We start from the raw sequence: 13,101 nt of genomic DNA on the forward strand, positions 1-13,101 counted from the left end.
TAAGGATAGAATGTCTCTGACCTAAGGAATTCATAATCTCATGGAGGAGACGGACAAATAAATAGGTAAGTTTAAAGATGTCAAGTTCCCTGTCAAGATAGAAAAGTATAGGGTGTCTTGGAGCACAGAAGAGGGTGTCCAGAAAGGCAAACGCAGATCAGACACAGAAGCAAGGCGCTGGGGTCCAAAATGCCCTGGTGGATGTCCCGGTCGGATCTCCAGAGTCCTACAGAGGACTTGCTCCACACAGGGCGGGTCAGTTTCAGCCCATGGGAATGAAAGAGGGGGAAAACATGGAGAGCAGCTTCCAGCGCAGGGGGAGGAAAACATTCCCCAAGGAAACACTAGATTCCTGAAATATGTCCAGCCCTTGTGGAAAAGATGTAGTTCGGGCTGCAATTCAAGTAAACTTCGGAGAAGCTTCAAAAGCTCCGACTTGGCAATACAACTCAAAGGGCTCTTCCAAGCTCTTCCTATTCAACTGCAACTTCTAAGGCAAAGTCGTTGTTTACAGCCTGGCGGAGCTGGAAGAGTCTCCAAAAACACAACCTGCCGTGACAGTTGGAGTTTATAACCACCCTAGGACTTTAATGAGAGGCAAGTCTGAGAAGCTTCCAGCACCACGGCCTGACTGGCTTCTGCGGGGCTGCGGGGAACCCTGGGTCCCAGATTTGGGACGACCCCTCTGCAGTGAACACCTCCTCCACATTCTCGTTTGCTACGCCTCTAGGCCACCTGGAGCTGAAGTTTCGCTGTTTTCCACGGCATTTCCGGAATGCCAGGACATGCCCTGTCAATCCTGCACGCCCGGCGGCCCCGCTGCTTTCTCCACTGGGGCAGCGCTCGGAGTAGGCGGGGCATGCGGGTGGGGCGGGGCTCCAGCCAGGGTGGGTGGGGCCTCGGCACGAACACCTGCCTGTACTTGGGCCCGGAGCTTGGATCTCTGCGCAGCGAGCTCTGGCAGCCCCAGGCATCTCCGTAGTCAGGAGGCAGCGCCACTCGGCTGCAGCAGAAGGCATTGCCCGACTTAGCGACAATTTTGTACTACCTCCTGTATATACCTTGCTCAAGTGACTGGACTCTCGAGATTCAGTTTCCTTATTCACAAAACGGGGTTGATGATCGTTACATTTCACAGTTGTTTGAGGATTAAAAGAATGATGTATCTATATTGTTTATGTGCCAAGCTCTGACAGGTATTCATTAGTGCTCGTTTCTTTCCTTTTTCTTTCCAAATTCAGTCTGATTCAGCAAATAGCTACCGGGGGTCTACCTGTTTCCAGACGCCGGGGATTTAATGGCAAAATAACCCCCAAGAAGCTTATTGTCTAGTGGAGAAGATCAACAGGTAAACGGGCAGTGGGAAGTGCTGTGAGGGTGGAATTGCTGGGTGTTGGACAGGTAGAGGGAGCTGTGGAGGAAGAGCACGTTGCAGCTAGTTAGAGAGGTAGGATGAGAGCAAGGACAGGGAGAAGCTGGAAGTAGTACAGATCCTCTGGAAAGGTGAAGCTGGATCATGGGGCCAGATCATGAAAGAATTCCTAAATTATAAATTCTAGTGGCTATAGATTTTTATCTTGAAGCAGAGAGGAAACATTGAATATCTTAAGCAAGAGACTATGATGTGATTTGGATTTTAGAAAGATTCCTCTGGGTAGAGATCACATCAATGCAAGGCACAGTTTAGCTCCTAAGCTCATTATTAGCAGCTTCATTTGAGGGTCACAAAAAGAATTCCCCTAGAGTCTAAAGTATTTGGAATTTTTCAGGTCAGGCCATGTAATTCTGAATTCTCAAAAATGACTAGAAGGATCGGTTAGTTCTTTATAACTGGAATTGAGTTGGGTTTTAATATCCCTCCTGTAAACCAGGCTTGATTTCAAACCAAATTTTATTATTCAGTTGGAAAAATAAAACATTTATACCTACATTAATCAACTGCCGCTTTGTAAACTTGCTTTCTCACTCGCCTCCACGTGTCTAGCTTCTGGGATCAAGAAGCCAGGAGGCAGTGAAAAGTGTTAGCAGACTTGCATTAAGACCAGCTCCTCCTTGAAGATGTTCTGGAGACAGAGCTTAATCAGGTGGAGCTGGGCAGGGCTGAGGCTTCAGGCTCAGGCTTGCAGGCTGATTTGGGGGATTAAAAGCCTAAACAAGTTAGTTGGGTTGTTCCTCTCCCATCATTTCCTGTTAGGTGATATGTGAGCTGGTTATGTTTTTATTTTAATGATTCACCCCTGAGCATTGCTTTTGAAACAGCAGTTTGCAGGATTAGCGAATAACCGTGCTGTCATCCCTATTTAAACCCAGTGAACAGTGATTTAATCTCAGATGTGCTCAGTGCAGGCTTCAGGTTCTCTCTGTCTAGCCCTATCATTGCATGGGATGGGTGACTGAGCTGATGTGGGGATGAGTTAATTGGCTCCTCCTCAGAGTTGCTCCAGGTGGGCAAGTTCTGAAAGAGTGAGTCTTGTCAGCACCAAGTCCTTTTTTTTGTGTGGTTATATAAGGCAGAATGTAGGTCTCAAATTTTGCCCTGAGTTGCTCCTAATTTGTTCAGTGATCTGGAATTGCTCTTTCCATTCTTTGAGGCTTAGTTATAAAACGAGAGTTTGATAAAATGCTGGAAGTTTCTTTCCAGCTCTGGGAGGCTCCTGGTCATCAGAGTAGTTACTATCAAATCCCTACATTTAAAGGCATAGCATGAAACTATAAAGAATTATCCTCAAACACTCCTCTGGGTCTACATCTTTGCCTGGCAAGCAGTCTCTTGGTCATTGCAAATTGATTTCTAAATGAAATTGCAAATCTTGTCAAATATACAGGATTACATTAAGCTGATGAAAGTAATAATGGAGATAGCAAGTTCTTTGCACAAACAGGAATCTTGCTAGGGAAATTACCTAAAAGCTGAAGAAAAAAAAATCAACAAGAATGATGACAAGGTAAGTACTTCCAAAGAGAATTATTAGATTAGCAAAGGATTAATAGAGACATTTTGAAAAAAATTGGCGAAGCCTATTTACATTTTTATAAAAATGATAAGTCAAACATAGTGAAAAATACCTGAAAAGTGATGTCAATAAAACAGTAAATACTTGATTTATTAGAATTATAAATATATTCTTGTTTTATAATTTCATTGTTTTTCAAAATGAAATCCAAACTTTTTTCTATGAAATTTTGGTTTCCCTTTAGTGTCCATTTTAAATGGCTTTTTGGGATATCACTATTTCCTGCATTTATTAATCTTCAATCTTGTTTCAAAAGGGATTTAAGAGGTCTAACATTCGGTGTTGAATACCAGTATATTCTAAACTCTGTTGCCAAAGAAAGCCATTTTTTAATACCTCTCATGGTTCTAATTTTAAAAATATATTTTGCTTATTAATTAGCATTTTTTTTCTTCTTCTTTTGAGATGGAGTTTCGCTCTTGTCACCCAGGCTGTAGTGCAATGGTGCGATCTTGGCTCCACCTCCTGAGTTCAAACGATTCTCCTCCTTCAGCTCCTGAGTAGCTGGGATTACAGGCACCTGCCACCATGCCTGGCTAACTTTTGTATTTTAGTAGAGACGCGGTTTCGCCATGTTGGCCAGGCTGGTCTCAAACTCCTGACCTCAGGTGATCTGCCCTCCTTGGCCTCCCAAAGTGCTGGGATTACAGGCGTGATCCACCGCGCCTGGCCGCCAGCAAATTTTTTTCTTTCATTTATCTTTTTTGTCTAGATATATTTCCTCTTTTCCTTTATCAGTGACTCACAGACGTATCTTTCACAGTAATGATGAAACTAGCATAGTTAGGCCTGGTATGGTGGCCAGTGCCTGTAATCCCAGCTACTTGGGTGTTTTCAAACCAACATTTTCCCAATGACCCCAGCCAGAACTCTGAAGTTATCCTTGACTCTTACCTCTACCTTGTCCCTTCCATCCAATCATTGTTTCTATATGTATTTATTAAGGCTCCAGTAAGTGCCAATCACTGTTTCTGTATGTGGAAGGACAGAAGGGTGAACCAGACAAAGTCTTCACCCTAACACAGCTCACATTCTCTCTCATTCTAGTGAGGGACACAGTCAACCTACAAACAAGTGTAGATTTTATTGTCAGATATTGGTAAGTGCTATACAGAAAATAAATAAAGATAAGGAGATGAAGAGTGGGGGGCTATTTTGGGAAACCTGACCATATCTGTTAATTTAATCTCCTAAAAGCCTCCATACTACGTCTTCCCATTCCACTGACATTATTAAGGCACTTCATCATCCTCTGTCTGAATGGCTCTAACTATCTCACGCCCTTCACTACCTTGAGTCCTAGATCATTAGACCCATATCTGATCACGTTATAGCCCTGCTCAAAATACGTCAGTGGTTCTCTATCCCACAGAGTATAAAGCCTAAACATCTTTGCCCTCTTGGCTGGTAACATTTCTTCCTATTTCACTGAATGAATAGAAGCAATCAGAAGAGAATGTTCATATCCTCCTGATACCACAAGTACCCACCTTTCTGTATTTTTTGCCCATATGCTCTGCTTTTCCTTGTGCTTTTAGGCACGCACTGTTTACACTCCTAAAATCAACACCTCCACTTGTATTCTAGACCCCATCCCTTCAAATGCCTAAGGATGTCACTGTATCAGTTTCCACTTTCTTTTCTGCATGATCAAGTTTCCTCTCTTTACAGGAACATTTCCATCGCAAACATCTTATTTCTAGCATTATAAAATTCCTTGTTGATCCTCTTCTCCCTTGGTTACTGCCTCATTTCCCCTATTGCCAAGGCTCAACGTTCAGTCCTCTTGTCTCTTGTACACTTAGTCTCTTCCTGATATCGCCCACTCTCATGGCTTTAAACCCCGCCTACCAGTATATGCTAATATCTCCTTTTTCATCTTCAGCCTAAAACTCCCCCTTGAACTACAGACTTGTGTATCTAGCTGCTCAACAAAGCCTTGTCTTCTCTTCTTTACATCTCAGTAATGATAATGCCATCTTTCCTAGATTCTGAAACCAAAAACCTTGGAGTTGATCTTGAAGTTCTTTATTTTACGTCCAGCCCTCACATTCAAGTATTTGCTCAAATGTCATCTTCTCAGTGAGTCCCTCCTGTCTGCTGTATTTTTTTAAAATTTATTTTAATTTTTTAATTTTTTTGACATGGAGTCTCACTCTGTTGCTGAAGCTGGAGGGCAGTGGTGTGCTCTTGGCTTACTGCAACCTCTGCCTCCCAGGTTCAAGCGATTCTCCTGCCTCAGCTTCCTGAGTAGCTGGGACTACAGGCACATGCCACTACACCTGGCTAATTTTTGTATTTTTAGTAGAGACGGGGTTTCACCATGTTGGCCAGGCTGGTCTTGAACTCCTGACCTCATATGATCTGCCCACCTCGGCCTCCCAAAGTTCTGGGATTACAGGTGTGAGCCACCAAGCCCAGCCCTGTTTGCTATATTTTAAATGGCAACTCTCTTCCTACAAGTACTGTCTGTCACCCTTCCCCGATTTATTCTTCTCCATAGCATTCCTTTCCATCTTCCATAAAGAGTGTTATGAATGTATGCCATTTCTCTGTGGATGAGATAGTATTTTTGGTTTAGTATCTTGGCTAGGGAGGAGGGAAGGGGAGTTTCAGGAACTTCCCCTAGGCTACCATATTAGTGGATAGTTCTTACCTCACTGGCTAAGGATTCAGCGTGGGTTTCTGCTGAATACCTCTATTCTAGTAACACATTTAGGGAGTAGGGAAATTGACATTGGAATGTCCACTGGAATGCACAGCCATTCCATTTATGAATTAAGTTAAACTCCATTTATTATTTTACTGTCATATGCTTCACTCTACAGGAGACTCATGATATTGCTTTGAGTCTCTGAGTATCAATTTCAAATCAGATTGGCATCCAGTGGTTCTTGAAATGCCCCTTCTCCAGTGTGCAGCTATTTGAGCACATGGCCACTGGTCTCTTGGGCTGGGAGAATCTTTACCATATAAACTTGCCATGGTGTTGCAGGGTCCTTCCTCTTGGAGACATACCCTCTCTTTTAGTTAGTGTGTTCCAAAGTTGAAAAACTGGCTCAAGGTTCAGAAATGGGGCCGGGCATGGTGGGTGACGCCTGTAATCCCAGCACTTTGGGAGGCTGAGGCGGGTGGATAACCTGAGGTCAGGAGTTCAAGACCAGCCTGGCCAACATGGTGATACCCCGTCTCTCCTAAAAATACAAAAATTAGCCAGGCGTGGTGGCACGCACCTGTAATCCCAGCTACTCAGGAAGCTGAGGCAGGAGAATCCCTTGAACCTGGGAGGCGGAGGTTGCAGTGAATTGAGATCATACCACTGCACTCCAGCCTGGGAAACAGAGCGAGACTCCATCTCAGGAAGAAAAAAAAAAAAAAGGTTCAGAAACTTGGAGAAGCATTATGACTTTTTATTGAACTAACTGCTCTCAGCCTCCTGTTTATCCATCTTTGATTTCTTTGGATTGTATAGCTTGAGTTCCCCCTTGCTGGCTGCCTGTGTGGAGGCTGAGTTCTATTAACCATCTCCATAACTCTTTAGGTCAATCATCCCTGGCTGCCCCTCTGATCATGCCATTCATTATGGTAATTGCATATACCCACCTTTTAATAGCTAAGCTCTTCCACCTGGCCTCTGCTTTAGGGTCCTAAAACCCTGTGGCTGTTAATGACCTCTATCCTGTAATGATGCCTCCTGATAGCAGGCCTGGCCTAGAGAGAAAAGCCCCTACTGACCTTATTGGTGATTGTCTTGGTCCATTTGTGCTACTACAAAAAAATGCCTGAGACTGGATAATTTATAAAAAAACAAACATTTATTTCTCACAGTTCTGGAGGCTGGGAAGTCCAAGATCAAGGTGCCAACAGATTTGGTGTCTGGTGAGGCTGCATCCTCCAGAGGGGCAGAACGCTGTGACCTCATATGGCAGAACTGAAGAGCAACCTAAGGTAATGCTGTGTGAAGCCTCTTTCATAAAAGACTTAATCCCATTCACGAGGGAGGAGCCCTCATGGCCTCATTGCCTCTTAAAGGCCTCACTGCTTAACACTATCACATTGGCAACACTAGAATTCTGGAGGGGACACATTCAAACCATGGCAGTGATACTGGCGCGACTCTCATCAGCACCTTCTCTGTTGCTTTGGAAATTGATATATCTATTGGGTAAATGGCCCTGCCATGGAACATAGTCCCCTGATGGTGTTTGTTTGTTTGTTTGTTTGTTTGTTTTTGAGACAGAGTCTTGCTGTGTCACCCAGGCTGAAGCGCAGTGGTGCAATCTCAGCTCACTGCAGCCTCTGCCTCCTGGGTTCAAGTGATTCTCATGCCTCAGCCTCCCAAGTAGCTGGAACTACAGCTGTGCACCACCATACCTGGCTAATTTTTGTATTTTTGGTAGAGATGGGGTTTCACCATCTTGGCCAGGCTGGTCTCAAACTCCTAGCCTCCAGTGATCTGCCTTCCTCTGCCTCCCAAAGTGCTGGAATTACAGGTATGAGCCACTGCGCCAGGCCTCTCTTAGCCTTTCAATACCTTCTGCTTTCCAGCATGTCCACCTCACTTAGTGTGGGCTTCACTTTTCCCTGCTTCTAGAAGTCATCCTAGTAGCCTATCTGCGACACTTCTGCGGGTCTTTTCCAGGTGTTAAATGCTATATTCTGCTCTGAGTTGATAAACTCTAACTTTCCCTTATCCACTATCCTTTCCCTTATCTTTTCATGTTTCACTCTCCTTAGTCTAATTCCACGCATAGTCTCCTGGCTGCTGCCAGTACTTGCTGGCTGGGACCTGCAGCCTCTTTGTACCAGTTCCTTTCCTTCCTTATCAGACCCAGCATGACCCCATCTGGGTTATATTGTGACTTAACCTAGTTATTAGCCTTGGGGCCAGCAGGTTCTGTGGGGACGTATCTTGTGGTGGGACAGGGTATTTTGCAGTATGTAAAAGTCCCTAACTATTAATTGGCATATGATTGAGCCAAGATCTATCTTGCAGAGAAAACTGAAGTTTTAAACTATAAACAATGTATATAATTAAAGTTCCCTGTCCTGAGACTGTTTTGTGCACTGATGACATTTTTTCCTGTTTTAAACCTAAAGGCAATGGAAGACTTTTCTTTCAAGTGGTTACCTCTGCTTTTACCTGTTTCCACCTGATTTTCATTTCCCATGTCATCATCCGTTTGTTCTCACAATACGAATGTTGCATGTATGAATGTTTCCTGTCATCATATACTTTTTATTATTTACGAGAAATGGATAGCTTGTGGACTTACTGGCAGTCAAGGAAAACGTTGTGAAAGTTGATCTCTGTTGCTACTAACTAGCAATTTGGTAGTAATCACTTAATAGGAGTGGAAAAGTACAAATTGTATTTGATGCAGAAAAGTGGTAATTTCTTCACATACACAACATCACTTGTTTGTCCTTATTGTGAAGTTAACTGACACTGGCACCCATATTGCTTTAAGCCCTGGCTCACCATACCACATCCCTCAGTACAGCCAGTTTCAAACTACAAATGGGCTATGTTCCAAAAACGTGGTTGAAAATCAGTTTAAGACTCAAATCACTTTTTCCATGGAAACAATGTAATAAGTAAAAGTCCAGTCAACTGGCTGGTTCCCCAAAGTCTATTTAGCACACAACATGGCTGAAATTGAGCTGGTGGGAGTAGTATTCTACATGGCCTCCTCCTCTGCCTGCACCTCTAATCCCACCTGCCCTCCATGCAGCCGTCGCCAGTGATCTTTCTAAAGTATAAGCCTCATCATATGACTCAGTGCTTAAAACGTACCCCAGAACCCTACATCAAATCAATTCTCAATTCTATGCCCTAAATACTTCTCTAATCTTAATGTTTTTCTCCATTCCCATTGCTGTGATCTTAACATAGGCCATGATCTATTCTTACGTAGACTATGAGAATAGCCTCCTAACAGTTCTCCCTATGTCTAATCACATCACCTTCCAATGTGTCCATCATGCTGCTGCCAAACTCTGGAACTTCTCAGGAATGACCTCTCAGTCCAGTCACAACCCACTTTAGAGCCTCATTTGCTTCCACACCAACGCACATACTTTGGCACATTGTATTTTCTTTACTTGGTATTTCCTGAGAAATTCCTGATCAAAGCCACGTGTCAGCTTCTCTGGGAAGTCTTTCCCTACAGCCAGAAAGAGGAAGTCACTCATTCCTGGCTGCTTCCACAGCACTCTCAATATTGCCCACCGTGTGCTAGGTACGATGGATAATCAATGAGAATATCAAGGTGACAAATTCCCACCCCCTACTCTCAAGGAGCTCACCACAGACAGAAAAAGAAATCACTAATTAGAAACCACTGTGATGGCTGGGCGAGGTGGCTCACACCTGTAATCCTGGCACTTTGGGAGGTTGAGGCAGACAGATCACTTGAGGTCAAGAGTTCAAGATCAGCCTGGCCAACATGGCGAAACCCTGTGTCTACTAAAAATATAAAAAGTTAGCAGGGCATGGTGGTGGGTGCCTGTAATCTCAGCTACCCTGGAGGCTGAGGCAGGAGAAGCGCTTGAACCTGGGAGGCGGAGGTTGCAGGGAGCCAAGATTGCGCCACTGTACTCCAGCCTGGGTGACAGAGTGAGACTCTGTCTAAAAAAAAAAAAAAGAAAAGAAAAAAGAAAAAGAAAAAGAAACCATTGTGAGAAATATGTTACATAGGCGTGTCTTGAGTGTGGCAGACCCAAGGATTTTTACTTACCTAAGGGACCTGGCAGTCATTAAAGAAGAGGTGGTGGTGATTTGAGTGGATATGTAAAAGATGACTAGAGCTTCATGGAGTATTCCAAGGGAAAGGGCCTTGTAAGTAGAGAGATGAGTAGTCAGCTCTCCACGTCCATGGGTTCTGCGTCTGTGGATTCAACCGCCTGCATATGGAAAATATTTGGAAAAAAAAATCATATCTGTACTGAACATGTACAGACATTTTTCTCTCTCTCTCTCTTTCTTTTTTCCTTCCTTCCTTCCTTCCTTCCTTTCTTTCTTTCTTTTTCTTTCCCTTCCTTCCTTCCTTCCTTCCTTCCTTCCTTCCTTCCTTCCTTCCTTCCTTTCTTTCTTTCTTTCTTTCTTTCCCTTCCTTTCCTTTTTTTTCTTTTTTTTTTTTTGACAGAGCCTTGCTCTGTTGCCCAGGCTGGAGTACAGTTCGCCTCCTGGGTTTAAGCAATTCTCTTGCCTCAGCCTCCTGAGTAGTTGGGATTATAGACATGTGTTACCACGCCTGGCTAATTTTTTTTTTCTTTTTTTCTGAGGTGGAGTCTTGCTCTGTTGCCCAGGCTGGAGTGCAGTGGTATGATCCCTGCTCACTGCAACCTCTGCCTCCCGGGTTCACGCCATTCTCCTGCCTCAGCCTCCCGAGTAGCTGGGACTACAGGCGCCTGCCACCTCGCCTGGCTAGTTTTTTTTGTATTTTTTTTAGTAGAGATGGGGTTTCACCGTGTTAGCCAGGATGGTCTCGATCTCCTGACCTCATGATCCGCCCATCTCGGCCTCCCAAAGTGCTGGGATTACAAGCGTGAGCCACTGCGCCTAGCCTAATTTTTGTATTTTTAGTAGAGACGGGGTTTCACCATGTTGGCCAGGCTGGTCTTGAACTTCTGACCTCAGGTCATCCACCCGCCTCAACCTCCCAAAATGCTGGGTTTACTGGTGTAAGCCACTGTGCCTGGACTTTCTTTTCATTATTTTTTAAACAATAGTATAGCAGCAACTTATATAGTATTTAAATTGTAGTATGTATTATAAGTAATCTAGAAATGGTTTAAAGTATACAAGAGAGACCAGGCATGGTGGCTCACACCTGTAATCTCAGCACTTTGGGAGGCTGAGGCAAGCAGTCATGGTGATGCACATCTGTAGTCACAGCTACTTGGAAGGCTGAGGCACGAGAATCACTTGAACCCAGGAGCAGAGGTTGCAGTGAGCCGAGATCGTGCCTGCATGACAGTGTGAGACCCTGTCTCAGAAACAAACAAACAAACAAACAAAAGTGTACAGGAGGATGTATGTAAGTTATATGCAAATATTACACCATTTTATATCAGGGATTTGAGCATCCTTGGATTTTGGTATCTGTGGAGTGTCCTGAAACCCCGACGGATACCAAGACACAACTGTATTTGCAAAGGCATAAAGGCTTGGGAAGGTCTGGCATGTTTGGAGAATTAAAAATAATTTTGTATGGCTGCAGGACAAGGTGTGTATGATAAAGCAGTGGAAACCAGGCAAAGAAGATCATTAAAGGCCTTACCAGCCAAGATATGAAGTTTCCATTTTATTTTATACAAATGTCCTATTATAGAGTTAAGGATTCCAGGTCATTCCATCCTCATATCACCTCTGGTATCTAACATCACGCCTGGAACACAGTAGGCCTTCGCTTTACACTTTCTAAACTGATTTAAAATGGTTTTTGTCATCTCTAAGTGATAAAATTTGGGAAAATATAGTTAAACTAAAGTTAAACTAATAAATTTGCAAACAAATTTCTTATTTCCGTATGTTTGCTTTCATTATTTTAATACCCAAACAAACCCAGATATACAAGAAAACAAGCTATTCATTTTTCACTTTAATTTTATGTTTCTCCATGGTGCAAACATTTAAAAAATCAGGTTCATATACTTTTCCAATTTAAAAAAGTTTATGTTTTGTTAATAATAAAAGAAGCCTAAATATTGAAGGTCAAAAATGATTTCCTCATTAACTTACATTCCCTCTGAGATTTATTACACAGTAAATTAGTTAATTGCAAACCTTCTAACAATGTTTTACTCCATTATAGATTGCTTTGGAAAAACGAATTTGATTTTTCCCTCTTGAACAATGAGTGGTTTATTTTAAAGTAGGTGAAAGGTAATGTGAAGAAAAAAAAAATAACCCAGCTTCACAGATGTATAGTTTAAAGTTTGCCAAGTACTTAGCGAAGGGTTACACTAACTTCAAACGGTTGGAAAGTATAATGTAATGTGAGAACTCGAAGGTCTTGTTTCTCTTTCAGCTCCCGCTCTCACTCAGTCCTCTGCAAACCATCTGCATAAAGAGCAGTTTCAGAGATCACATCCCCTAGTGGAGAGCAAATGAACAAAAGCGGAAAGAGAGACACCACAAATTGCACGTGCGCTGTTATATTTGCAAGCGGGTTACATTGTCCTTGGATAAGAATTTTATATTCCCCGTGAGTCTGAGACTCTGTCTGTGCTCTGAATTATTATGTTGCTCAATGCAAGCAATGATCCAAGGCCAATGACAGTGTCCCGAGCTATCGTTTTTTAGCAGGTTGAATAGTCATGTGTATATTTTATGTTCCTTATAAAAGTTAGGCAATATAAATATTAGTGATATGAAAGTTGATATTCTACATAAATTGTCAGGTGCTAGTCAAACACTTCAAGCCTTTTTCTTTATGTGGTGGGGCTTTAAAATTTCAGCAGGGAGTTCTTTGAAGTGTCTCCCCTAAGCTTTCCGTTTCAGACACTGTTGTTTTCCAAAATAGGTCTCTGTGTTGGTGTTTCCAAAATGCAGATGATTCCTGTTCTTATTTTATGGCTCTTCTCTTAGAATACTATCAGCCCAAGATCTAGGGCGAGGACAGGCTTGATTGGAACCTTTGCCTGTTACAATGCATGATTCCACCACAGGCCAGCTGTGACCATTCCGCCCAGTGACAGCGTGGTCGTCTTTCCTCATAGGCGAAGGAGGTGACTTCCTGTGGGACATGATTTCTGAAGCAGAAGTTTACCTGAGGTTCCTGGAAAAAATGCTTTCCCCACCTGTTGGTTCCCTGAGTATTAAGATGCCAGATACAAAGCTTCATTCATTCTGTTAAAACGCAAATGAGCCCAACAGAGTAGTAAAACAGTTTGCTGCTAGAAGTTATTTACAATATAGCAAGAGTAACGCTCTTATTCACCCTGAGCACAGGTTTTAATAAAAAGTGGAAGGGTTCACAAGGGTATTGAGATCTCAGCAAGAGAAGGAAAGGGAAAAGGTTGGTTTAAAAACAATATTAACAGAAGACATACCATGTAGAGAGAAAAAGACGGGCTGTGC

The 13,101-nt window shown here is 43.0% G+C and overlaps 1 long non-coding RNA gene across 1 annotated transcript in view; it reads left to right on the forward strand.

Moving 5' to 3' along the window:
- The first annotated feature begins 917 nt into the window (after positions 1–917).
- The window catches only part of LOC144334451 (uncharacterized), a 43,522-nt gene continuing 31,338 nt past the window's right edge, over positions 918–13,101 (forward strand). The window contains exons 1-2 of the long non-coding RNA XR_013404268.1: positions 918–1,348; positions 6,843–6,962. This is a non-coding gene — a long non-coding RNA (uncharacterized LOC144334451). The remainder of the gene's footprint in view (positions 1,349–6,842; positions 6,963–13,101) is intronic.

This window comes from Macaca mulatta, chromosome 14 (genome assembly GCF_049350105.2).
Source record: "Macaca mulatta isolate MMU2019108-1 chromosome 14, T2T-MMU8v2.0, whole genome shotgun sequence".
In the NCBI taxonomy this organism is placed as follows: domain Eukaryota; kingdom Metazoa; phylum Chordata; class Mammalia; order Primates; family Cercopithecidae; genus Macaca; species Macaca mulatta.